Below are 25,549 nucleotides of genomic sequence, written 5' to 3' on the forward strand. Positions count from 1 at the left end.
TTGTTATTAGAACCCAACAAAAAGTCTACTGCTTTTACTTTATACGTAGGCTTAAGGACAATGTTTTGCATGCAGATTTTTTTCTGACTTTTCTTTCAAGAGGAAACAGAATGTCACTAAATAATAGGGGGAAATAAGCAGGATTTCCAAGAAAAATGAAAGGAGAATGTGAGTACAAGAAAGGTTGAAAGCTGATTTACCAATTTTGAAAAATATGAAACCAATCCTAGTTGTTAACCTTGGAATTAGCTAAGGCCTAGGCTTTTCTTATTTTAAAATTTGAGAGTCCCCCATTTCACCTCTCATTTGCCCCCTGATGTGAGGAATTCTGCTCCCACCAGTTCATTTTAAATCACTCTTGACAAGGTCATAGTAACCCTGAAGATATGAACCCAATGGACCCTTTCCATCCTTCTTCTATTTGAGCTTTTGGCAATATTTGACCTCGTTGGCAATGCCGGTATTCCTGAAACATTGTCACCCCTTGACTTACATGATTCTAGACTACTTTTCACCCATTTGGTCACTCTTTCACAATATCCTTATAAAACTATTTCTTTAAAATGTGTGTGTTTCAGGGGGTTCCCTGGTAGTCCAGCAGTTAAGAATCCATCTGCCAGTGCAGGGGACATGGGTTCGATCCCTGGTCCAGGAAGATCCCACTTGCTGCAGGGCAACTAAGCCCGTGTGCCACAGCTACTGATCCCACACTTCCCAGAGCCCAGGCTCTGCAATAAGAGGAGCCACCTCAAGGAGAAGCCCTGGCACCGCAACTACAGAGTAGTCCCTGCTCATCACAACTAGAAAGAGCCCACACACAGCAACTAGAAAGAGCCCATGCACAGCAACCAAGACCCAGCACAGCCAAAAGAGAAACAAATTAATAAGTTTATTTTTTCAAATGTGTGTTTTTCAGCATTTGGTCCTAGGCTCTCCTCTCTGGTCACTTTATACTGGGAGTTCTCAATGTTGGTTTTCTTGTTTTTTTTCTTTTGGAGGCACTGACGCCTTTGAGAATCTGAAAAAACAAAACAAAACTATGCTCTCACTCTCCAGAAAAATGAACATAGATACACACAAAAAGCTTTTGTGAATTATTTCAGCTGGTTCACAAGACATCTTCTTCTGTTCCACACAATTTGGTAGTGTAATCTTCACTTACCATCAATATGCTGATTTCCAAACTTAGATTTTCAGCTAAGATCTGTTATCCTCTATGCCAGACTCTTAGAGCCAACTACTTACTGAACTTCTATCACATGCCCCCCCAAACCCAACATGTCCAAACTATAACTTATTATCTTCTTTCCCTAAACTTTACCTCCTCCTCTGTTTTATATCTTAGGACAGGGCACCACCAACAATCCAATTACATCCAGATACCTCTCCTTTAACTCCCCTCCCCTTATCCATCACAAGAACTGCAAACACGAACTTCAAAATGTCTTTTCAATGCCTCCACTTCTCTGCATCCCAATGTATGCCAACCTCACCGAGCCTCAGCATTTTCTCTCTCTTGACCTACTGCAACTGCCTACTAACTGGTTCTTCTGCCTCCAGCTTTTTTCTTCTGTAATGTATTCTCCGTGTCTTTGCAAATGCAAATTGGATTATGTCACTTCCCTTGTGGCTTCACAGCATCCTTCTTCTATTCATAAACAGATTTACCATCAAACCTGTTTTATAGTTAGAAGAAAGTTGATACAAAGAATGTTTAACTGGCTCTCTGTAATCCCCAAATCATTCACTAAAAGGACACAGAGTTAACATCTTCTGATCTTGTCCCAATTTCTTTTTTATATGATGAGGGTTGTATTAACACCTGCCTTTCCTAAGATTTTATGAAAAAAAAGAAATGAGACAGTAACAATTCTAACAATTTCTATTTGCATAGTGCTTTGCAATTTACAAGATGCTTTCATATATGTTTTACTGCAATAAATGTGAGAGGACTTTGAAACACTGAAACCACAAGATAAATACAACATTTAAAAATGTTTCCACATAATATTTCACATGTGAAAGTCACGGAGAATCAAGGTGATAGGACAGGAAAGTGAACTAGTGTTTCTGAAGGTTGACCCTCATTAAGCTCTTTCATACTGTCAGCCCACCGCCCTATGTATAGCTAGAGGTCTTCTCAGAGAGCCATGGCCCCTCCCATTTGCAGATGGACTCAGTAATTTTAGCATCTAGACTGCCTACACTGGCCCTTGAAAAGTCACATTTAGTAGAATCTTTAAAAAGCATCTTCTTTGTTCAGAAACTATTCAATCTGGAATATGATCTCTCCGTGACTTCGCGCTACTTGTGGCAGTAATTTTATCTTTTAGTAGAAAGCCTGCAATAATATTATGTCCTTGGAGGAAAGTGAGAAGGAAAAAAAAATTTCACATCACAGTGAGTGACTCAAAAAATACAAAAAATTAATATAACAAAACCTTTAGAAAAGGCATAGAAATGTATGTACAAAACTGCTCTTTCCCATTTTTTTTTTTTTTTTAAGGTTTTTACTTGTCTTTTATAGGCGGTTTTGAAAAGACGGAGGGAAAATCTTTCTGCTCCTCTCTATAGAAGCTACTTCAAGCTGGCTATTTGGAGGAGACTGACTTTGTAATGGGAAAACATGGGTAGTTTAATCCATCCCCTCCTCCACAGTGTGACCACTCCTTCTCCTTGACCCAAAAGCCTTAGCAGAGGAAGAAGCGATGGGACAGGAAGGCTTGAAAAGTTCTAAAGAGTGGTTTTGTATTCATGTCTAAATGAAGAGATTCATGTCACACCAAGAAGAATCCATAAGGCCTTTGCATGGAAACAGCAGTGCTGTGAGCAGAACCATGGACTGTTGTGATGCAGTGAGTCCAGGCTCCGTGCATGCTCAGTTGCTCAATCGTGTCTGACTCTTTGCAACCCCATGGACTGTAGTCCGGGCTCCATGGGTGTCTACAAGTCAGGGTGTGTCAATAGAGGTACAATCGCTTCTATGAGGCTAACATGGCCAGTTCTAGTGTCTTCAGGGGGGTAAGTAGAAGGTCCTTTCAATCCTGGACTCACAATCATGAAGATCTCAAATTTAGACTGTAGACATTATTTCCAAATGAGGTCACCCATGCAGCTGCAGAGCGAAACTGCCAGGATTGAAAGAAGCTCATTGTGTCATTTTAAATTTGTGTCTTCCCACTGAGACAACATGGAGAGCATTATCAAAGTCCCTGCCTTTGCCACCTGAATTATTGCAAGAGCCACTGGAACTGTCTTCCTGCCTCCACCCTTGCACCCTGCCACCTATTCTCCCAAAAGCAGCTATAGTGATTCTTTCTAAAATGCAAATATCACAGCTTTGATGGAATGCCTTCCCGTGAAACTCAGAGTAAATCTTGAGTTCCTAGTTTAGCCTATATAGTCCAGCATGATCTGAACTCAAGCCACCTCCTTTCAGCTTCACTGCACTCCAAGGAGACTGACCTTGCGCTCTCTGGAACAGGGCAGGGATGTCCCCATCTCAGGGCCTTCGCATCTGCTATTCCCTAGCTGAGAAACCCTTTCCCCAGATATTCCATTGCTTCTTGCTTTCTTTTAGGTCTTTCTTCAAAAGTGATTTCTTCAGAAAGGTGTTCTCCACACAACCTATTTAAAAGAACGCTTCTGTCACTCTCTGTCCTTGCAGGATGCCTTATTTTTTCTTACACACACGTGCATCTGCATTTATTTAGCTTATTTGCTTTTTATCTTGCTCAAGATAAGAGAATATAAGCCCCATGAAAGCCAAAGACTCTGTTTTGTTCACTGCTATATCTCTTGTGCTTAGAATAAGTGCCTGGAACACAGTAAGTGCTCGGTAAATATTTGGGGCCCTGAACAGATGAACTCATTGGATCATACTGCATATGATGTGGGCTTCCCAGAAGGCCCCAATGGTAAAGAACCCACCTGCCAATGCAGGAGACTTAAGAGACGTGGGTTCAATCCCTGTATTGGAAAGATTCCCTGGAGAAAGGCACAGCAACCCACTCCAGTATTCTTGCCTGGAGAATCCCCTGGACAGAGGAGCCTCATAGGGTCACAAAGAGTCAGACATGACTGAAGCAACTTAGCATGCACGCATGCGTATGATGTACTAAGAGTTTATTTCTTGCATGTATTTTGTAATAAAATCACTAAACTGCTAAATATAGATGCTGGAACATGGTAGCTTAGGGAGTTTCCCACTCCACCCCTAGCTTCCAGTCCCAGCCTCCTGCACTGCAAGGAGCCGCGTACATATGGTCGGACAGTCCAGCTGCTTGTCTAAGCCCTTGGCCACACTCTTCCACCCCGCCACCCTTGCAGCAAACTGTCCTCCTCCGGAAACTCCTCTGGTACAGGATGTGTCCACCAGCAACAGGGGTTGCCCTGCTGGGAAGAGGCCATGCATGCCTGGAAGTGAGCACAGACTGTTTGGGTGGGAAACTCCGGTGCTCTGGGCATCCAAAGCAGGTTCTCTAAGGGAGAGCACGGGCCCTGGAGGACATGTCCTCTGGCCGGGGGAGGGGCATGGCTGACGGACATGTGGAGCAGGACCCTTTAAAGCTATCTAGCCACTAGTCACTTGTGGCTATTTACATTTTGAATTAATAAAAGTTTGGTGAAATTAACCATTCAGTTCTTGAGTTGCATTAGTTACATTTCAAATGTTCAGTAGCCACCTGTGGCTAGTGATGACCATGTTAGTCACACGGCAGATATACAGTCTTTCCACCATCACAGAAATTTCTAATGGACAGCATTAGCCCTTGAAACCTCTTGCCCAGGTTTAAGTGAAGTCTACTATAAGCTTTGTTAAACGACTTGATTTATTCAGAAAACATTTACTGAGCATCCACTGTGTTCCATGGGCCATATGAGTTACTGTGAAATCAGAAATGGACAAGGCACAATTTCCGTAAAGGACATGCCATCTCAGGCAGGCCTGTGGCTGAATCACAGACAGGGAGTAAAATCGTCATGCCCATCACATGACAGAATCTTGGCAGTGGTTCTATTTAAGCAGCACCAAGCGAACACAGGTGTTCTCCTCAGGGAAATGAAATACAGGAAAAATGGGGTTAAAGAAGGACAAAACCAATCCAGCAGTTTGTAAATCAAAGAACACTAGACCCAGCACCTCTTACTTAACAGAAACTTCTGCCTTCTGAAATAGACTAGATGTTAGAATGACAGAAACTAGCTCATCCTACTTCATGAAGTTTGTCTCGCTTTTTAAAATAACTGAAGAGAGAAAGTACAATGGCTGTTTTTAAAACCACATCTTTGAAGTTTTATGTCTCTGTGGTTTAATATTTTTCTGGAAAAAAATTACCTATTTGTATATGTAATCCAAAGTCTCCCCAAGTATGTATATATTTTTCATGGTTTCTTTCTTTCAATTCTTTCCCCCTAGTACAGAACACACAGAAAATTAGAATTTAACTAATCACTCGAGTTCCCATTCAAACTGTCCTGAGGAACCCTGTTTTGAAAAAAAAATTACCTTACAAAGTTAAGCCTGGATTCATTTTTCTGAATTGGACCCATTTCATTCCACCAATTTTGTTCCGTTCCAGCAAATGTATTAGACAGTCTTGCATAGATATTGTGTGAGAATAAAGGCAAGGTTTCTATAAAAACGCTTACCTGACTTCCAAAATAGTTTCAAGTTTTCCTTCTTAGTATTGTCTAGCCATAAAATCTAAAACATAAAAATCCTTACAGAAGCTTTTGAGAAAACAAAAGTCAAGGCTAGGTTCCAGGACTTTGGGACTTCATTAAGTTTACTTAATCATTAGTTTTGTTTATGCTCCTAATTAGTGTTAAATTGTTAACTGGTTCTTCCTTTCACAGAAACTTTTGATAATTGGCAGCTGTCAGTCAGGCAAGTTTGAAACATGTTATTCTGAAAGTGTAAAGACACACGTTCAAATACGCATTTTTCTCTTGGGGGTGAATGCCTCGGCCAACAAAACACCATGCCTATTACAGTAAATTTCTCATCATTATCATGGATACAATATTTCATCCAATGATATTGTCTAAAAAAATTAAATTGCCATTTATAATCTGTTAACAATTCCACACATGCTACTAAAAACAGATTTTTGCCTTTGTTTTGTCTAGATTCTCTATCCTAGAATTTCCATATGCTTCCTAGAGGTACACATTACATATTGTAGTATTGTATGTCTACACCACCTGATGGATTTGTATTAAGTCCACATTCACTTTTCTGTTTTTGCAGAATATCTATTCAAGTTCAAGATATTTATTTTCATAAATTTTAAGTATATTTAATATGCACAAGCAATTAAATGCTTTAATATCATTTCCTAATAGACTTAACGTTAATGAGTTTATTCTGGAAACATTACAAACCAGCTTAATTCTATTTAAATGGCCTATAAGGAAGATTTATTTGGGGTGAAGAGAAATTTTGCCTTTAGAGAATTGGTGAATGTGTTTCACTTTCAGTAAAGTATCAGAAAGATTATATCCATAGTTCTAAGATGAGATCTTCATTTATTGATTATTTTGGAGATTCATAAACTTCTCTAGTTGGATCCCTCTTCTTCATAAATGACACAGATCTGTAGAACATCATTGTTACTGTCTTGTTCTATTAAATACATATTTTAATTTCCTTTCAGCATAGTACTGTAAGTTGAATTGAAAGCTCAAACTATCATTTATCCTGAGTGCCAAAAAACTTGTGTGGTCCAGAAAAAGTAGCTATTCACAAAGCCATATTTCATTGTAAAATTACCTCTTATAGAGTAAAAACAAACGTTCAAATTTGAAAATAAAAGACTAGAATATACTATTAGCCTGGCCTGTATCCAGACATATTGGCTAGACCATTTTGTTTTTCATTCATTGCCCAAACCTCAAGTTCTAAAAATTTCATATACTTCGGCATTTTAAACAGGGGTTTGGTATGTTATCCCAATACAAAATAAAAAGTTTAAAAAAGAAAAAAAAAGTAAAAAGAATAGTCCTAACTGCCACTATTTTCTCGATATTATACTGATGCTTGCCAAACTTCATCTTTCAGTACTGGGATACCAAGTATTTTGGCATTGCTTTGTTTAGGGAAAAGAAGTTTGGAGGAAACAAAGGTTCCAAAAATTACAGAATGAAAGTTTGAATGAAACAAAGGATTTCTCAGATCTAATAGAGTAGAACAGGCCTTCCTGGGACATGAAGATATTTAAGATGGCTCAAAGCAGAAAAATATAGTAGGCTAAGCAACCTAGATAGTATATTAAAAAGCAGAGACATTACTTTGCCAACAAAGGTTCATCTAGTCAAGGCTATGGTTTTTCCTGTGGTCATGTATGGATGTGAGAGTTGGACTGTGAAGAAGGCTGAGCACCGAAGAACTGATGCTTTTGAACTGTGGTGTTGGAGAAGACTCTTGAGAGTCCCTTGGACTGCAAGGAGATCCAACCAGTCCATTCTGAAGGAGATCAGCCCTGGGATTTCTTTGGAAGGAATGACGCTAAAGCTGAAACTCCAGTACTTTGGCCACCTCATGCGAAGAGTTGACTCATTGGAAAAGACTCTGATGCTGGGAGGGATTGGGGGCAGGAGGAGAAGGGGACGACAGAGGATGAGATGGCTGGATGGCATCACTGACTCGATGGACGTGAGTCTGAGTGAACTCCGGGAGTTGGTGATGGACAGGGAGGCCTGGCGCACTGCGATTCATGGGGTCGCAAAGAGTCAGACACGACTGAGCGACTGAACTGAACTAAACTGAAGCATACAGTATGGCTTCCCTGGTGGCTTGGCAGTAAAGAATCTACCTGCAGTGCAGGACACCAGGGTTCAATCCCTGGGTCAGGAAGATCCCCTGGAGGAGGGCATGCCAACCTCCAATATTCTTGCCTGGAGAATCCCATGGACAGAGGAGCTTGGTGGGCTATAGTCCATGGGGTTGTAAAGAGTCGGGCATGACTGAGTGACTAACACACAACACACAAGTACACAGTAGATTCTCAAGAAATGTTTGGATGAATACATAAATGAATGAATAAATGAATGAACACATTGAGTGTGAGAAGTGTTAACAAACTACTTTATGGAATTTTTCTAAGGTTAGAGAGCATTTCTGATTTAAATTTTTCAGGTGCCTGCAGCATCCAACGGTTTCATGTAACTTATGAACCCAACATAAATATTTGCTATTGTGACTGAAAAAAGAAATGAAGAAATACAGCTTTTTAATAATCATATTTCTTAAAGTGGTATATGAGGAAAACCCCACTGCCCTTTACACTTGTTCACTCAGGAACTAGTTTTCAAGGGACTATATAGGTATCTTCACAGCCACCATAGTTGGATGTGAGTTGGGTTAATGTTATAAAAATCAAAGTGACAATTGCACCAAGACAGCACATTATCTGGGCTTCCCTGGTGGCTCAGATGATAAAGAATCCACCTGCAGTGCAGGAGACCTGGGTTCGATTTCTGGGTTCGGAAGATCTCCTGGAGGAGGGAAAGGCTGCCCACTCCAGTATTCTGGAGAGTCCAGAGGATTCTCCGGAGAATCCTCATGGAGAGAGGAGCCTGGTGGGTTACAATCAGTGGAGTCACAAAGAGTAGGACATGACTGAGTGACTAAGCACAGCACAGCACAGCACATCATCTATGGCTAATATTTTAACTACCCAAAATAGAAGAGAAACATACTATGGCATGTGGGCTGCTGGAAGGATATGGTACTCGGAGGCATTCTCGTGGAGGCTCTTTTTTGGTGGGAAGAGAGAGAAACATCCTTGACTTTAGGTCCACCTTCTCTTTTTTGGTGGTAAGCATAGTGCCAGCTTCAACACGACACATCACTGCTCTGAGAAGACCACAGAAGGGACCCAAGTGGGTATTGCTGGCCACCTCTGTCTCCCGAGGAAGATGCCCGCAAGAACAGAGGATTCATTACAGTCTTGGCAAAACACCAGCTCACACCAGCTGTGTGTGGGACTGCTCGGCCTCTTGCCCAGCTAAGAGGCATAGACGTCATCAGTCTTGCTCGGCAGGTTTTCATAAACTCTCTGCTAACCTAGAGAATTCATTCTTGGACTTCTGGGGAAACAGAGTTGTTTAATCCTGAGTTCTTAAAGGCAAACATATTTTCTTTTCAAATCTACTCCTGGAATTTATGAGCTTTGGAAAGCAACATTCACAGCAGATTTGAGGTTTCCATTTTTGGTAAAGGCCAAGTGAGTGGTGTGAGCTCCATCTATGACCTGTTATCCAAATGCACCAAATCAGGAGGTAAAACAGGGCGCTAGCGTGGGGGCAGGGTGGGAATCTGTTACTTCAGTTAGATTTACAGGGAGTCCTTGTAAACAGGGTGCTAAAAAGTGTGTTGGATTTTTTTTAACCTTTTGTGACACACAACAGAGCTGTGAAATCAGTGAATTAAATAGTTCCAGTCCCCTGGGCACACATGAGCAATAGCATAAAAATGGACAGCACCCATTATAACATTACTGCTATGGAGCAGATGGACAGCTTCGGTTTCAGTCTTTTGTCCTTACTTCAGAATGGGGCAGAACTGGGAAACGACTGTAAATTTTCTCAAAAGAGATGAATAGGAAAGCTGTTAACTTTTTTCTTATTAAAAAAAGCAGCCTGGAAAAATTCCAAATTACACATTTTGCAGCTCTTTGACTGCAATTCTTTAGCTTTTGCTGCAAAACATCTGTAGGTGGTTAAGCATTTCCCACCCTCATTCCCCAAAATGGAATATCTCATTCCTGGCAAGACGTCCAATGCCCGAGAAGACATATGTTTACCAAACCAGTTCCCTGCCATATGTGTCCCACAGTTTATCCAGAGCACGATGCATGGGAGTTGATTGGCTTAGCCTGAGAGACTCGGAGAAGGAAAACAAGCAGGAAACAGATTGAGAAAGAAGTCAAAGATGAGGAGAGGGTGAGAGAGAGGAAGAGAGAAAGGGAAAGGAAATGAGAATTACTTTTCATTTTCTTCATTCATTTTCCTTTTAAAACTTAATCTCTTCCTTTTTCAGTGAATGTTAATAAGAAAATTTCTGGTCATATTATAGTGTTTTTACTGCTACTAGGTAAACTTCCAAAATTACAGAATGTCAAAATAGCAAAGGTGTCATATAGATGAACCCTAACACTTGACATATTTTGATATCTAGTCATCTCTGATTTTTTCTATGATATGTGATCAAATTATCAAATAGAACAAACATTAATAACCACTTGAGTTTAAATTTTAATTCTGGACTTATAAAAAGTTATAAGTTTGTCATATTTTGACAAATTCCAAGAGAGAAAACCTCAAATGCAAAATAACCTTGCTGGACCAAATAAGTAATTCTAACCATCAAAGGGGAGGATAAAAAGGTTGCAAACATGGTACTTAGATTCACTGAAATAACTCTAAATTTTAAAATAATTCCACAGAATAATAAAAATATCCTTTTAGCCAGCAAAAACAAGGCTGAAAAAGGAAAATGTATACTTTTTTTGGAAGTTTCTATTCTGCACATTAATTAAGATATTCTGACAAAAATACAACATATCAATGGGGCAAACTGTTGGTAGTAAATAGTGTCTAGATATTAATAAGCAAGTATGTTGATAATTCCCTAGAGCAGTTAACAGTTTTTAAAAATAATTTTACATATGAAAAATAATTTGAAGGACTCCAAAGACAAAATTCTAATGTAAATACTAGATGTAGAATTAATATTGCTAATTATTCAGTCTTCCATAGCCAAACCACATTACTTCTATGATGAAAAAAAATTTAGGAGAATTGACAGTGCTTTACCCACTACCATTTAGACTCTTCACAGGCAATGGATTAAACTGGGGTAAAGTTGTGGAATAGCAGAAATGTGTCCCCTCAAGCACACAAATTCCCATCAAGTTTATGTATCATCTTTTAAAAAGCTTTTGCTATTCAATAAGATTTAGTGTCTTACTTTTAATCTCATATTGCAGTCGCCGAAAAAAAAGAAAAGGAAGGGAGGGAGGAAGGAAAGAAGATCTGGCACTCTCCACCACGTTGCACTTTTCTCATGGGTTCACAATATGGGACATCACTTCCACCAGTAAGTAAACAAGATTCTCAAAGAGCACTTGGGAGACATACTAACTTACAGTATTGTTAGTGGCAGAGGGTTTTAAATAAGCAAATGGTTTGTGGTTTTAATACAACATATCCTAGCAAAAGAAAAGAAAGTTAGACTAATGGCTGCTTCTATGTATTAATTCAGCAATTTTAGAGGAATTTAAAGTTGCATAACTCTTTTTCTTCTCTACTTTCACACTGCATATCAATTATTCTTATATCAGTAACAGAAATTGCCATTAGAATTATTAGTTCCTATTTTCTATGGCTATAATCGTACTTCACAAGTACTAGTTATTTATAGAGAACAACAAATGTTCTTCATGTTCTTTGGGGTCTTTCAGCAGATATTTGGAACATTATACTTAATATCACAGCCATTAATAGTATTTCATATTTGTGGGGGTTTTTTTTGCTTTGCTTTGGTTTGATTTTGTTTGTTTGCTTTTTAGTTCCTTAAAAGCAAAGTTTACATGTGTTTCAGACTAAAATGTTAAAATTTCATTACAAGAATGAAAACAGGTTCACCTGATTATAGCAAATCAATATCTTATAAGGATAAAGGAATGGTGATTAAAACCTTTGAATTTGTTTTTCAAAAGAGAAGAAAAATACATAGATTACTCAGAATGGACTATTTAGCTCTGTGGATCAAACTTAAGAATAAAAGTCTGTCCTTCAATTAACTTTTCCAACTTACATGTGATGAAAAAATTCTGATAATCAAGATAGCTTCAATTTTAAATACTTCTGCCAGACACAGAACTGTGTGCAGTTATGTCTGCATGCATCCTATGAAAAAACATGCACACCACTCTTTTGGAGGAAAGTTTCTCCTCTGTGTAGTTGTAGAAAGGTCCTAACACAAGACATTTTACATATTCCATTTTGAGTGAATGGATGGATCAACAATTGGCAGTTACCAAAAAATGATCTAGTGAGTTTCATAAACCTGGTTTAAAATAGAGGATAAAGCAATGCACATTAGGGGGGGAAATCCGTATTCCAAGACAGCAAAAATACTGATACTGACACATTAATATAGTACAACTATTGTACAAGTTTATAAATTGTCTTACTCTAAATTTCACAGCAAAGAGTAATTAACTGGGAGAGGGGATGGAGCTAGAATGCTTGATGAAGATAAAATGTAGTTGAAATATAGATGTACAAATAAAATGATTTTGCATTAAGTCTGGATCTACAAAAATCACAGGGGAAGATTCAGGTTTGTTTCTAGTCACTCCAAATAGATCTTTCTCACTTTAATCTGTAAATTACTGCTACACTGCAGGCCTAGGCAGGAATCACTGCAGTTCCTTGTGGGGACTATCTTATTTCCATTCTCCAGATGCAGGTTTTCTCCTTTCTCTACTATTTCAAGAACTGTAAGTAAGCAGGGCTCTAAAATTCAAGTTCAGTGTGCAGAGAGTTAATTTAAATTTGATAACAAATGGCTCTGCTTTTGAAATGAATGTAGCCTGGCAACTTCAACTGGGAACCCTTCGAGGGCCTCAATTATGTATGCAGCTTCTTTGAGAAATAGTTTCACACATCTGACCCAAGGCCCACTATGTTGTTGCCATGAAATAAAACTGTACGTGGGCATTGTTTCATTTCTGTACCGTCTACTCACTGCCAGACTCCACGCCCTTCCCCCATCCTGTGCATGCATGCACACGCACGCACACACACACACACACACACACACACACACAAACTCCTTTATTGTCATTCTGCTTCTATTTTTCTAGTAGAGTGAATGTATCAATATAATTATCATAAGCATAATGGCCCCTGATTACTTTTTTTGTTATAAAAATATTCTGATGCTAACTGCTAAACTGTTCCGGTCAAAATCAGGAGTGGGAAACCTAAAAGATAAGCAAAGGGTTAAACCACCCACCCCATTTCATTTTTTTCAAAATGGCTGCTTTGTCTGTGTGCATACACCAATAGCAAATGTCCTTCTGTTATTGTACAGCCAATTTGATGTGTCAAGTATTCATATGCTAATAACGGTACAGTTTCTCACTTTTTCACAGATAAATGGTAAAGATTGTTACAGACAGTGAAACACAAGAATAAACAGCTTTTATTTCAGACGCGATAAATTACTTTCCATTCAAATAACATGCGACACACGCTGCTGACCATTTTGTTTCCATTCACTGTTAGTTTGCCTTCTGGGTGTGTTTTTTTAGAATAGTTTGAAAATATTTAACAGATATGGACAGAGTTGTTACTAAAGACTTGATTGCATTAATTTGCTTTGTAGTCATTTCATTACTGGAAGTTCATTTTTATGCTCAGTTATTACAGTCTGAGAAAGTTTGATGGAAAATCTGACACTGTTTTCCTAATATGGTACAATCAAGTCTTTTTAAAGCTGGGTAATGACAGTATTTGAAGAATGGATATCTTCCTTTCCAGGTTAGCAGAAATGTCATTTAGTAAATAAAATCCCTGCTAAGAATATCACCTAAAAAGAGACACTTGAATGAAATGTAAGTTGTTCTCTCAGAACAAAGTGGAATTATTTGGTTTTCTGATGCATAAATATGTCCTTTTAAAAAAGGCTGAGTAGGTTAAATATATATGATTAAAACATATATGTATTGTTAGAATGAACAATTAATGCAGAGGTGGGGATTTGAGTGTGTGTTTGTTTGGGGGGTGGGGGTGGTGAGTGATAAATAATGGTCCTTAAAGAAATATTTTAAAAAGAATGTACTCATGAACAGGCATGCATTGATGACAGAGTTGCAAATCAAAAGAAACATTTCTGATTTCTTTTCCACCAATTTAATGAAAATGAGCTTATACCCTCTTGAGTTGTAATACATTTCCAAAAATCAGAAAACTTAAGAAATAAAGCTGATGATTCTTCCAGCTACTTCTTAAATTCACTTAATTATCCCTAGATCATTTGTCTGAACTTTATGTATGATCACTATTTAGTCTATACTGGGTCTTCTATTGTTACTTATGTTTGATTTGGTTGTATCTTTAGGTGTGAAAGCACATAAATTTAAAAAACAAACACACAGAAAAGTAGCTGGATTCACTGGTAGGCTTAAAGATCACAGATTTTAAAACTGGGTTGCACAAAAGTCTTTTTTTTCCTAATTGCTCAAACTTAAATACATGTGTGCACATACATGGATCCAGACAAAATCACATTAGAGAATTTCCAGAAGCACAACCCTTGATCACGTCAAAGTCTGCCTTGAGACATTAAGGATTCCAGAGGTAACTATGACATCAGGCCAGTGAGGCTGCAGCTCCCTAATAGTGTAATCAGCAGACTATGGTTTTACACAATTCTAGTACAAAAACTAGCCTATTAAAGGCAGTCCTATAATTCCAGGCCTTTTCTCCAAATTCCAAAATACCAGAGATGACTGTTATATCAATGAAGAATAATGAAGGCAAGTGACTGATTTTATATCAAACATGGACAATCAAGGGGTTTTTCTTCTATAGGGCTATACACAGAAGCTAATAAAACTTCTTCCCCCTTCCTTCCCCTCTAATGCCATCATTAAACCTATAAATTAATAGGATCAACTTTCAATACCTATTTTAAATCTTCCCCTTTATATATGTTATTAATAACATTAGTTTGCTACAAGAAGAGTAGTTAATGGCAGATGAGAGACTAATTTTTACTTTATGGGACACCCATCAAAAAGTGACTGTAAGCTAATTTATCAAAATTGAAATAAAGTAGGACACCAGTAACTATTTCAAGAATTAATTTAAAATGTGATATATGCCACACATGCTGCATTTCTCGGATTGTGTTATTAAATGTTTCCTAACTAATTATAAAGACTAACTGGAGAAGTTTTTACCCATCCTTTCTTGTCTTCTCCCATCTTGTCTCTCTTCATCATTTTAAATACAACCAGGCCTCACTCAGAGATTGGAATCTTCTATTTTCTCCCTTTTAATTCTTGGTTTTAGTGTAATTGGCACAATGGTCACAAACACAGGAATATACGACAGGAACTTGGGGTTTCTTTTGTTGCCTATTTCGGTAGCTCCTATCACTTTGCCCTCAAACACCATTTTCATTTACTTTGGGAGCTGCCTTTTTAAGGACAGAGGTTTGAATTACAGTGGACACATAGTTACTGGGGACTAGCACAGAATGTGTCAGCTGTATGTGATATCAGGTTTTTCACAAAACACTCCTGTATACCAACTCCAGGCAAACTGACCTGGGCTCAGGGAGTGGCAGCCTACCCTCATTCACCAGGGTTTCACTCTAACGGAGGCTTCAATACAAAAAACAAGTAGAATGGAATACCAAAACGCCAAGGGGCTACCTGATGGTCAGAAGGAAACAAGGCTTTTGTGTTTTGCCTCAAAGGTGCAGGCTGTGTTGGTTTCTGCCGTACATCGACGTGAAGCAGCCACAGGTATACATAAGGCCCCTCCCTCTTAAGCCTCTCTTCTGCACCTCCCTCCCCAATCCCACCCCTCGAGGTTATCACAGAGCAATTATCCTCCAATTAAAAATAAATAAATTTTTAAACAATAAAATGTATTAAAACAACAGCAACAACAAAAAGTACAGGTTGGAGTGTATGTTATAAAACACCCTGTAATTCACACTGGCTAACTAATTTGGAAGAATTAACAGCTTTCTTTTTTAAGAAGTATGAGAATGGTGTTTTGAGGTTTCGAGTTTGCCTGTACACATCTTCTCCAATTCATTTCTATTCTCTGCCAAGAGTTTTCAGTCTGTCATTTAAAAGGAAAAGTATTATATAGACGAGCCCTATTATATAGGGCGAGCAAAGAAATGACGGCATGGCTAAGTGCCATAAAAAGTCACTGAGCCTCTGAGTTCCCTGAGTAAAATCATATTCCAAAGCTGAGGATGCTCTCCACGTTGAACTGCCTACATCTGTCTGTGGCTACCAGCTGAATGAAACAGTGTGACACGCTTACTTCTTCTCCTTGTAATCAAATCAACCATGAGGTGTTTCATATTTTGGCACAAATGACACTCTACAAAAATAAATTATCTATACTCATGTGGTGCAAATGTCTATTTCTTGGATCTCTGTAGATATAGCGGAGTTTCTGAGTATCGTGCCAGTGTATCATTTAGGTTATTACACATACAAAGGAAAATGGAGACTCAAGGCAACGGTCAACATAAATCATGTGGAAAATCTTACATCTGGCCTTAAATATCTATATATTTTAAGCAAGAAACTTATTTCACCTTTCTCTGAAAGTGGAGAAATAAAATCTCCACAGGTCCTATGTTACTAAAATATGATGAATTTGTAGACGTGTAATTAAAAATTTTGTCTCAACTGAACTGCAGTGTGAATTTAAGTCCAAGACTATCAGGATAAGAAAACATTGCCATTAAGGGCAAATCTACAAATATTACAGACAATGAAAAATTGAGGCATTATCTGAATAATGCAAGCTTTGAAAAGTGACTCTTGAAATATGCACTGGGCCCAGGTTATCTGGATAAGGATCTTAATTATTCACTTTTTATAGATCCAACCTGACTGTATCTGAATTCATTCACCAGTGGTTTGAGGATCGTTAAACACGGCGAACCTAACAAACAAGCATATCCCTCAAGCTCTCAGACTGGTATTTTCTGCATCCATCTTTGAAGGAGCAAAACCCCTACCAGGAGAGACTCTGTCATAGGCAGAGAGGCAAGAGTTTAGGTTTCCTATAACCTGTCTGCCATACATGAAAGCTGATAGTTTTGGTGGTTTGGGCCACAGAATGAAAGTCATGGTTTTTCTTCTGTGCAGTCACAGGAACGAGGAGTCCTGTGAGTCAACAACAAGCAGAGCTACAAAGGAGAGCAGGACTAATGAAAAGAGGGTAACGGGCCTTCTCCGCCTGCTCCCACACTGATGCGCCACCCTGGATAGCTCATTAGGGTACTCAGCAGAATAAAAGCGTCCTTTAAATAAAGCTTCCTTGTTCCAAAAGAGTGTATTCATCACCTCACGCATGTCCAAGATAGGAGCGCTTTCTCCTTGGAGTCTGAATGAAACAACCTGTAATCATTTGTATGGAGATGTTGCTAAACATATTTGTAACCTCAAAGAGGTCCTCATTCACTGGGACAGGAACAAACTCAGAAGAGATGGATTTTCCCAAGGGTACCACTTCTATTTAGTGTGTTAGTACCTTTGTAACCTATTGGACTGAGGACACTGTGGGAACAGCCTAGAGAGACTTCACCCTTTGCACAGAGACAAGGAATCTAAAGGGACAGGAGCCTTGTGGAAAAAAAAAAAGAGAGAGAGAACAAAAGTGACTCATGCAGGTTTAATGGAGCAGGCACCTAACTAAACAATAATTACAGCTTCTCCACGATGTTGTCAGAGAGCCAGTCCCAGGCTGCATTTTGGAACCAAGGGTTAGCGTGTGAAAATAGAAGTCATTCTAAATAGAAGGGAAGCCCAGGAATTGGGGGTAGCATTCATGACTGTATTACCTCTGTGGCAACACATTGCTTTGAGTTACATGAATGATATTCACATGTGTCTTGGCGATGCCGCTTTCCTCCTTTAGGTTTGAAGTTAAAAAGCTGTAGGATTAGTCTTACCTGCCAGAGAGAACAATGGGGGTGAAGTGACACAAGCCAGGAGAGCTTTCCTGAATAAGGGATGCTGTGGTCGATTTACAATGGCTTCAAAATAACAATGATTACTAGAGGTGGTGGAGGAGGAGACATCCTGCAGCCCTGCGCTGAACACTTGCAAACCTTTTAGGGTTAGTCAAAATTCCTGCAGAGCTTCTCCAGTGAAAGTGAAAGGAAAGGACTTCAGTCATGAAGACTGATCTCACACAGGTGAAATCTCCAGCGAAAAAAGTACTTAAGGATAACCGTCCTATCGATTTAATTTGAGACTGAGTTTATCAACTGCTTTTGGAGGCTGGCTGCCCTAATATACAGTGATACACTGAGCAGTTCCAGTTTCTTCCTTGTTGAAGAAACTAGTAGTGAGGATGCTTGAGGAGGAGGAGAATGCAAGTATCTACTTTAGATGTCATTTTCAGATTGAAAACTTCTTATAAATATTATTGCTAAAAATAATCGTTTAGGTCAATATTGCTCAACTGGACTGATTTTTGGATGAGCTCCAAAGCCTATCTACTGGGAAAGTGAGGCCCCTTAGTAGGAAGAGTCTTCCTGTGGCCTGGATCACTTGGCTCCTGCAGGACTTACTCCTGGCCAGCCTGCTGGTCCACATTTACCTCTAGGAAGGAGAGATTTGCAACTGAGCAGATGCTTTACATTAGCAAGTGGCCAAGCTATTGGCTAGTTCTTGGCATTTAGTTATCAACATTCTTCCGCCAACTTGGCACACAGTCTGGAGGCCATGTGAAATATGACAGAATGAAATATTCAGTCGTTATTTCACAATTTACATTTTACCATAACTAAAAAAGAGGCATCAGTGAAGACTCTAGATATAACTCCAGCTTTGAACTCCAGTTGAATTTTCAGTTTTCATATTAAGAAAACCATAATTATTCAATCTTCAAAATATGTTGCTGCCTGAATACTGGGAAGGCTAGAAGAATAAATTCAGTGCTGATAGATGCAATTTGTGTGCATGTATAACTTGGGTAAAAATAGACCTAACTTTAAGACATGAAAACATGTGATATGTGTGGACATGTACAGTCACACACATACAATATATAGATATGGATACAGACTGATATATATGTATATATAGATATGATGTATATGTATATATGCTGGTGCTGCTGGTGCTGCTAAGTCACTTCAGTTGTGTCCGACTCTGTGCGACCCCACAGACAGCAGCCCACCAGGCCCCCCTGTCCCTGGGATTCTCCAGGCAAGAACACTAGAGTGGGTTGCCATTTCCTTCTCCAATGCATGAAAGTGAAAAGTGAAAGGAAGTCGTTCAGTCATGTCTGACCTCACGACCCCATGGACTGCAGCCTACCAGGCTCCTTCGCCCATGGGATCTTCCAGGCAAGAGTACTGGAATAGTTTGCCATTGCCTTCTCCGATATGTATATACAGATACATAGAAATAGATATGCAGATAGTAGAGATAATAGGTAATTTTTTGTTTTATGCATATTTTAAACAACTAGAGATTCTATTTCAATTATGTAAATTGTATCCAAATGTATACGCTATGATGTATAAAATAGATAACTGATGAGAACCTACTGCATAACACAGGGAACCCTACTCAATGATCTGTGCTGACCTCAATGAGGAAAGAAATCTAAAAAGCAGTGGGTATATGCATATGTATAGGTATGACTGAGTCACTTCGCTGTGCAGCAGAAACTAACAAAACATTGTAGGGCAACAATATTCTAATAAAAATGTTTAAAAATAAAATGAAGTGTGTCCAAGTATATAAAAGAAAGAAAATTAGCAACCACTGATTATTTTTACTTAACTCGTGTGAGCACTGGTGAGAAATCCTATTCTGACTAATGCCTGAACAACTAAAATTGTATTAGGTTTTAGATGCAAACATGTGTATTATGATACTAGTATTCAAATAACAATAATACTAGGATCTATAAATGTAAACTACCTGCTATTGAAGGACGTATATAATTTTTTTAAAAAATCATAATTTTAGAGGATCTTGTGACTTTGAGAACACAAATTTTTCTTGGCCCTTTCTAGCCTGATGACGAAGAAAGGTAGAATTTTTTTACTTTTATTTTTAAGAAATTCAATAGTTAGAAGATCTGTGCCTACTGTCTGATTAGTTTTTGGATGTCTGTAAAGGGAACACCCCAACTGATAGGAAGTACCTTTCTCAGTGACCCAAGAATCTACCTGGAGGAGGTACTAAGAGTAAGCCAGGAAGACTAATGGAAATGACTTTGGGAGCATGAGATGTGACTTGTGTAAAGCGGAAGGGAGACAGGAGACCATATTCTCAATTACTTTCCATCATGTAAGCACATGGCCCTGAAATCTTCACACATGACTTTCTAAAGTGGGCAAAGAGACACAACAGGATTATATCAGAAAAAAGCCACAAACCCAGAGCTCCGTCTTTAGTAGGGAAGGAGAAATCCCGATACCTTGCTAAACTGACAAACTTAAAAATTGAATGTTTCAGTTTTGGAATTATCTCAAACTGTGTTCTTATTAAAATTAATTCCAAGGTGAATGAAAGATATTTTAAATGCCTAAAACCCTAAAGTTCTCTTTGGATGTATTCACTTTTGGGGTGATTTTCCTAACCAATCATAAAGTTTTTAAGTATAAAACTGACTTTAAACCCAGATGATTAGGATAGTGGACTAGAAGAACCTGTACTTTGGAATCTATCTCTTATTACTAATATATTCAAATATAGGAAAACTATAACAAGCAAGACCTCTCCACTAAAAGAGCTTTCCTGTAGGTACCTAATTTAGAGACAGTATTGTTAACAATGTTGACATTTAAGTGGCCATAGCTAAAGCTTTGCAAAGAACATTCTATTACAATAAATGTGAAAACCTACAGCTTTTCTTGGTGTTCAACAGAATATAAGTATGTTGGTTGACAGTGTGAAGGTTGAAACGACTTTCAGAACTAGAAAGTTTACCTGTAATCTGAACAAAGTACCTCTTAGAGAAAATCCTTTGATACAGTAGGACTACAGTACAGCTTCCCTGGTGGCTCAGACAGTAAAGAATCTGTTTCCGATGCAGGAGACCGAGGTTTGATCCCTGGGTTGGGAAGTTCCCCTGGAGAAGGGCATGAGAATCCACTCCAGGACTCTTGCCTGGAGAACTCCATGGACAGAAGTGCCTGGTGGGCCACAGTCCATAGGGTCACAAAGATTCTGACCTGACTGAGCAACTAACACTTTCACTTTCTTTTTCACAATAGCAAGAAAATTCATGGCACACAGGTCTACTTCCCTGAACTCTGGACCTGGGACCAGGGTTAGTTATACATGACCACATTTTCTTCTTCACAGAACTAGCCTACTTTCAAGACTCTAGCCTTCCTCTGCTACAAGAATATTCTAATTGGATGCCCCATCAGACGAAACACAATGTTTCTATACCTGAGTGGACCATATCATCCACAAGTCCCTCCCTTCACCCCCCCAAAAAAATCCCAAACTCTTTCCATTTCCAGTTGGATCAGCTGACAAGTACAATATGTTTTTAATTTTTTGTAATAACTCACTTCCTAACCTTTTATCCATGCCTGTCATTAGACTCAAGTCATACCCAAACTGTCGATACTCTTCCAAGAAGTTTTTCTGTTTCTCTCCACTCTATTTAGCTTGACTTCATTGACAAGCTAATCCCCCAGAACTTTACTTTTTAGTTGGCATCTCTTTTGCTAAAAACTCTCCATGTCTGTTCACTCCCTCCTAAGCCTGGGAAATAATGACTCCCACAAGCAACTGATTTCCTATTTCTTCTCATGACCAATGCCTGAGTGTCTGAAAATGCCTGGTCATCCCAGCTCTCTTTTTTACACAGGCTACCACTCTCTCCTTTCCCATCCTCTTTGCCTCCAGTATCTCACTCAGGTACCAATTCCTCCATGAATGTTTCAGTGACATCATCAGTCTTGTCTGCCTTCTATCTTACTTAGTACATAAGCTTCATCAGGGCAGATCCTGCAATTCAGAGATTACCTGTGGGGCTTCAGCCACAGGAATTCATCAATGTTTCTAATTTGTTCATTTTAATTACAGGAAAACATTTTACACTATCATGATTTCAAAAAGCTGCAAAACCCTAAAAAGTCATGTATTGGAATTTTACTGATTAAATCACATATTTAACAGAGAGTAGGGCTGAGTGCGGAGAAGGCAATGGCACCCCACTCCTGTACTCTTGCCTGGAAAATCCTATGGATGGAGGAGCCTAGTAGACTGCAGTCCATTGGGTCGCTAAGATTCGGACACAACTGAGCGACTTCACTTTCACTTTTCACTTTCATGCTATGGAGAAGGAAATGACAACCCACTCCAGTGTTCTTGCCTGGAGAGTCCCAGGGATGGGGGAGCCTGGTGGGCTGCCATCTATGGGGTCGCACAGAGTCAGACACAACTAAAGTGACTTAGCAGCAGCAGGGCTGAGTGATTAAAGGAAGCTTTATAACAAATCGTTTTAAAAATGAAAATAAAATTGTAATATTAATAATCATTAGCAGATAGGTTTTGGTTTGCTAGAAACTTAAATATTCACAAATAAATTTTTAAAAATCCTGGGTCATGGGAATTCTCTGGTGGTACAGTGATTAGGACTCCACACTCTCACTGCTGAGGGCCCAGGTTCAATCCCTGATTGGGGGACTGAGATCCCACAAGCCATGGGGCACAGCCAAAAAAAAGAAAAAACTGGGTCATGATTTATAATATTCAACAACTTCATGATTTGATTAAGTTTGGGAGTTAAGCAAATAACTTCTATGATAAATTACTATTCAGAAAGAAATTATAATATTTTAAATTATCTTTTAATTTTCACTATTTTAATGATATTAATATCATATTTAGTAATTTTAATGACAACAAAAATTAACACTTGTATTAATGTTGTTAATATTGTTAATTAATGTTGTTGCTGAGTGTTAACTCAGCAGATTTTTTAAAAATTTACTTACAAACACATTAAGTTGGACTTCATAACATTTTAAGATAAGTAATGAATAGGGTTCCTATTTTAAAGATGAAAAAACTAAGGTTGAAGAACCACATATATTCATAAATTCATTTGATTCTCAACACTGAAGGATGGTTGTTTCTGTTTTTTGTCTTAGAGAAGAAACAATTGAAGTAGTGAGAGATTAAGTAACATATCAATAGTCATAAGGTTGATAAAGACCATATTTGGTATTGATAAATCCCAGTCTGTCCAACTCCCAAGTCTCTGTCTTTCTATACCTCTTTCAACACATGTCATGATATAGCACAAAGAGCACATACCATGACTGGGAATAAAAATATTTTTTACTGACTGTCTACTTGATATATCAGGGCCTCCCTGACGGCTCAGCAGGTAAAGAACCTGCCTACAATGTGGGAGACACAGGGGATGCAGTTTCAATTCCTGGGTCGGGAAGATCCCCTGGAGGAGGGCGTGGCAACCCTCTCCAGTATTCTTGCCTGGGGAATCCCATGGACAGAGAAGCCTGGCGGGCTACAGTCCCTGCGGCCGCAAGAGTCAGACAGGACTGAGCACACGTCCATGTGCACAAACACACATACACACACACACTTAATATATCAGACTGTCGTTTATCTTAACCATAATCATTTAAAATAGTTTTATTTAGAAGACTTGACACGATGTGTATAAGGCATTACATTAGTCAGATCAGATCAGATCAGTCGCTCTGGGGATAAAAGTTTGAAAATACAGATGACAAAACAGTTTGAGTAATAAAATGTCCATGCTATTACTAAGTAGGAGATAGGATTTGAAACCATGTCAATAAGAATCCAAAGAATAATTCATACAAAATCCTCCTAGATCCAGTTTTTGTCAAAAGAAAATACGAAATTCACATCTATTTCATAACTTTGCTAAAATTTTGTCATAAATCTAATTTTCATGATTTTTTGAGACAATTATAAATTATGAGCCTATAAAGCATGATTACCCATTAAATACTGTGTTGAGAAATAACTAGATTCTCTTCTCTCCTTTGACTCTTCCAGGACTACTCACGTAGTCTAGTGTTAAAAATAATTCTTTGTTGGTGAAACTTCTTTGCATGCAACTTCAATTAGGTTATCACCCAAAATTATAGTGGTTTAACCACATTGGATTTTATATTACTATATTACATATATAAAGGAATATCATTCTGTATGCAAAATCTTCATATTACAAAACACAGTATGTAAAGGGGAAAAATCATTCTTTCTGAACTTTGCCAACTTTCTTGGCACACAGTTTAAATATGAGCAGGTCAAATCATGTTAGAGTGCCTCTGTCTCCAGTAAAAAAAAAAAATATATATATATATATATAAGTTTTTATAAAGTGATTTTCACGTTTAGAGTGTTGTTTAAAATTTTAATTTATTCATTTGACTGCACCAGGTCTTAGTTGTGGCATGTAGGATTTAGTTCCCTGACCAGGGATTGAACACAGGCCCCCTGCATTGGGAGCACAGAGTCTTACACGGGACCACCCGGGAAGTCCCTTTCTCTAGTAAAATGTATTTTATAGTAGCAATCTCGATGGTGAGATCACACTATGTGCATATCTCTTAAATAACCAGAAAATAGTTGTGTTTGTGTAAAAAGAATACAAATCAGAGGAAAACAAGCTTGGATTGTAATTCTGATTATATAAAAAAAACTTGCTGTATGATTGTAAGCAAGAAAACTCTCTGAGCCGGTTTCCTTTTTTTAAAAAATAAGATACAGGTGGCATTAAGTTCTACCCATGTGAAAAGGCAGGGTATCACCTTAAAAATAAACTTTAATGCTAAGAAATCCACCATGTTTTAAGAAAGAGCAGCATATACCAACATAGCAATTTGGTTTACGTTAATCTTCCAGTAAGTGAGACACAGCTGGACAGCTAAAGATTGGGAGGAGGCCAAGACAGGAAATGCTCTTTCCAGTTCTTTCTGCATTATATTAAGTGACCATGGGCAGGTTATTTAAATTCTCTCTGTCTGGGTGTGTCCTTCTGTGGTACCAGGGAGCTGTCAGAATGTCTTCTTATTTTTCAAATTCTCACAAACTTAGAAAAATGAAGTCCCTTGAAAACTCCAAATATCCTTATTAGTAATTTTACAACAATTAAAATCAGGTAATGTAAGAATTTTTTTTTAACTATTCACAGGCCAGGCAGCTTTAGACTAAAATAAATCAATTCAACCGAGAGAGAAATTTAAACAATCAAACTGGCTATTTCATATTGTATAGACCTCTTGACATGATTCATTTACTGATCTGTATGGAGGGTGTGCATTTCTTTATTTCCTTCTTCCCCCTTAAAGCCCAGCCCTCCCAGGGATGCCTGTGGTACTCTGCCCTCGGTCTCAACCATTTCTGTGCACATTGACCTGACTTACCGCTGCCAGCATCCCTCCACCTGAGGGCTTTCCTGAGCAGCGAGGCCTGTTCCTCCATGGCTGTTAACAGACTGGGAATGCCCAAGGACTAACGGCTCTACTGAGTAGCCCTCCTCCAAGGCAGAGCAAACACCTGAGCCCTGTCTCAGATTAGTGAGCTCTGTGCGTTCCCCAGCTTCTCTAGTGGATTGAGTTCTGGCTGCCCACACCCTTCACTGAATATCTTTCCTGTTTTGTGCCACCCTTCCACTTCCCTCGAGTGCTTTCTGGGATCACCTACTAAATAAACTATTTAGAAACAAATCTGTTTCAGGATCTATGTCTAAGAAAACCCAAACTATGCACCGTCATATAGAAGAG

At 38.6% G+C, this 25,549-nt stretch overlaps 1 long non-coding RNA gene across 1 annotated transcript in view; it reads right to left on the reverse strand.

Annotated features, from left to right (window-relative positions):
• Nucleotides 1–870: 870 nt before the first annotated feature.
• Nucleotides 871–25,549, reverse strand: part of LOC147369940 (uncharacterized) — a 173,818-nt gene continuing 149,139 nt past the window's right edge. The window contains exon 4 of the long non-coding RNA XR_015168123.1: nucleotides 871–1,018. This is a non-coding gene — a long non-coding RNA (uncharacterized LOC147369940). The remainder of the gene's footprint in view (nucleotides 1,019–25,549) is intronic.

Source organism: Bos grunniens, chromosome 7 (assembly GCF_055505025.1).
Source record: "Bos grunniens cultivar Pamir isolate PY7600 chromosome 7, Bosgru_T2T1.0, whole genome shotgun sequence".
Taxonomy (NCBI): Eukaryota; Metazoa; Chordata; class Mammalia; order Artiodactyla; family Bovidae; genus Bos; species Bos grunniens.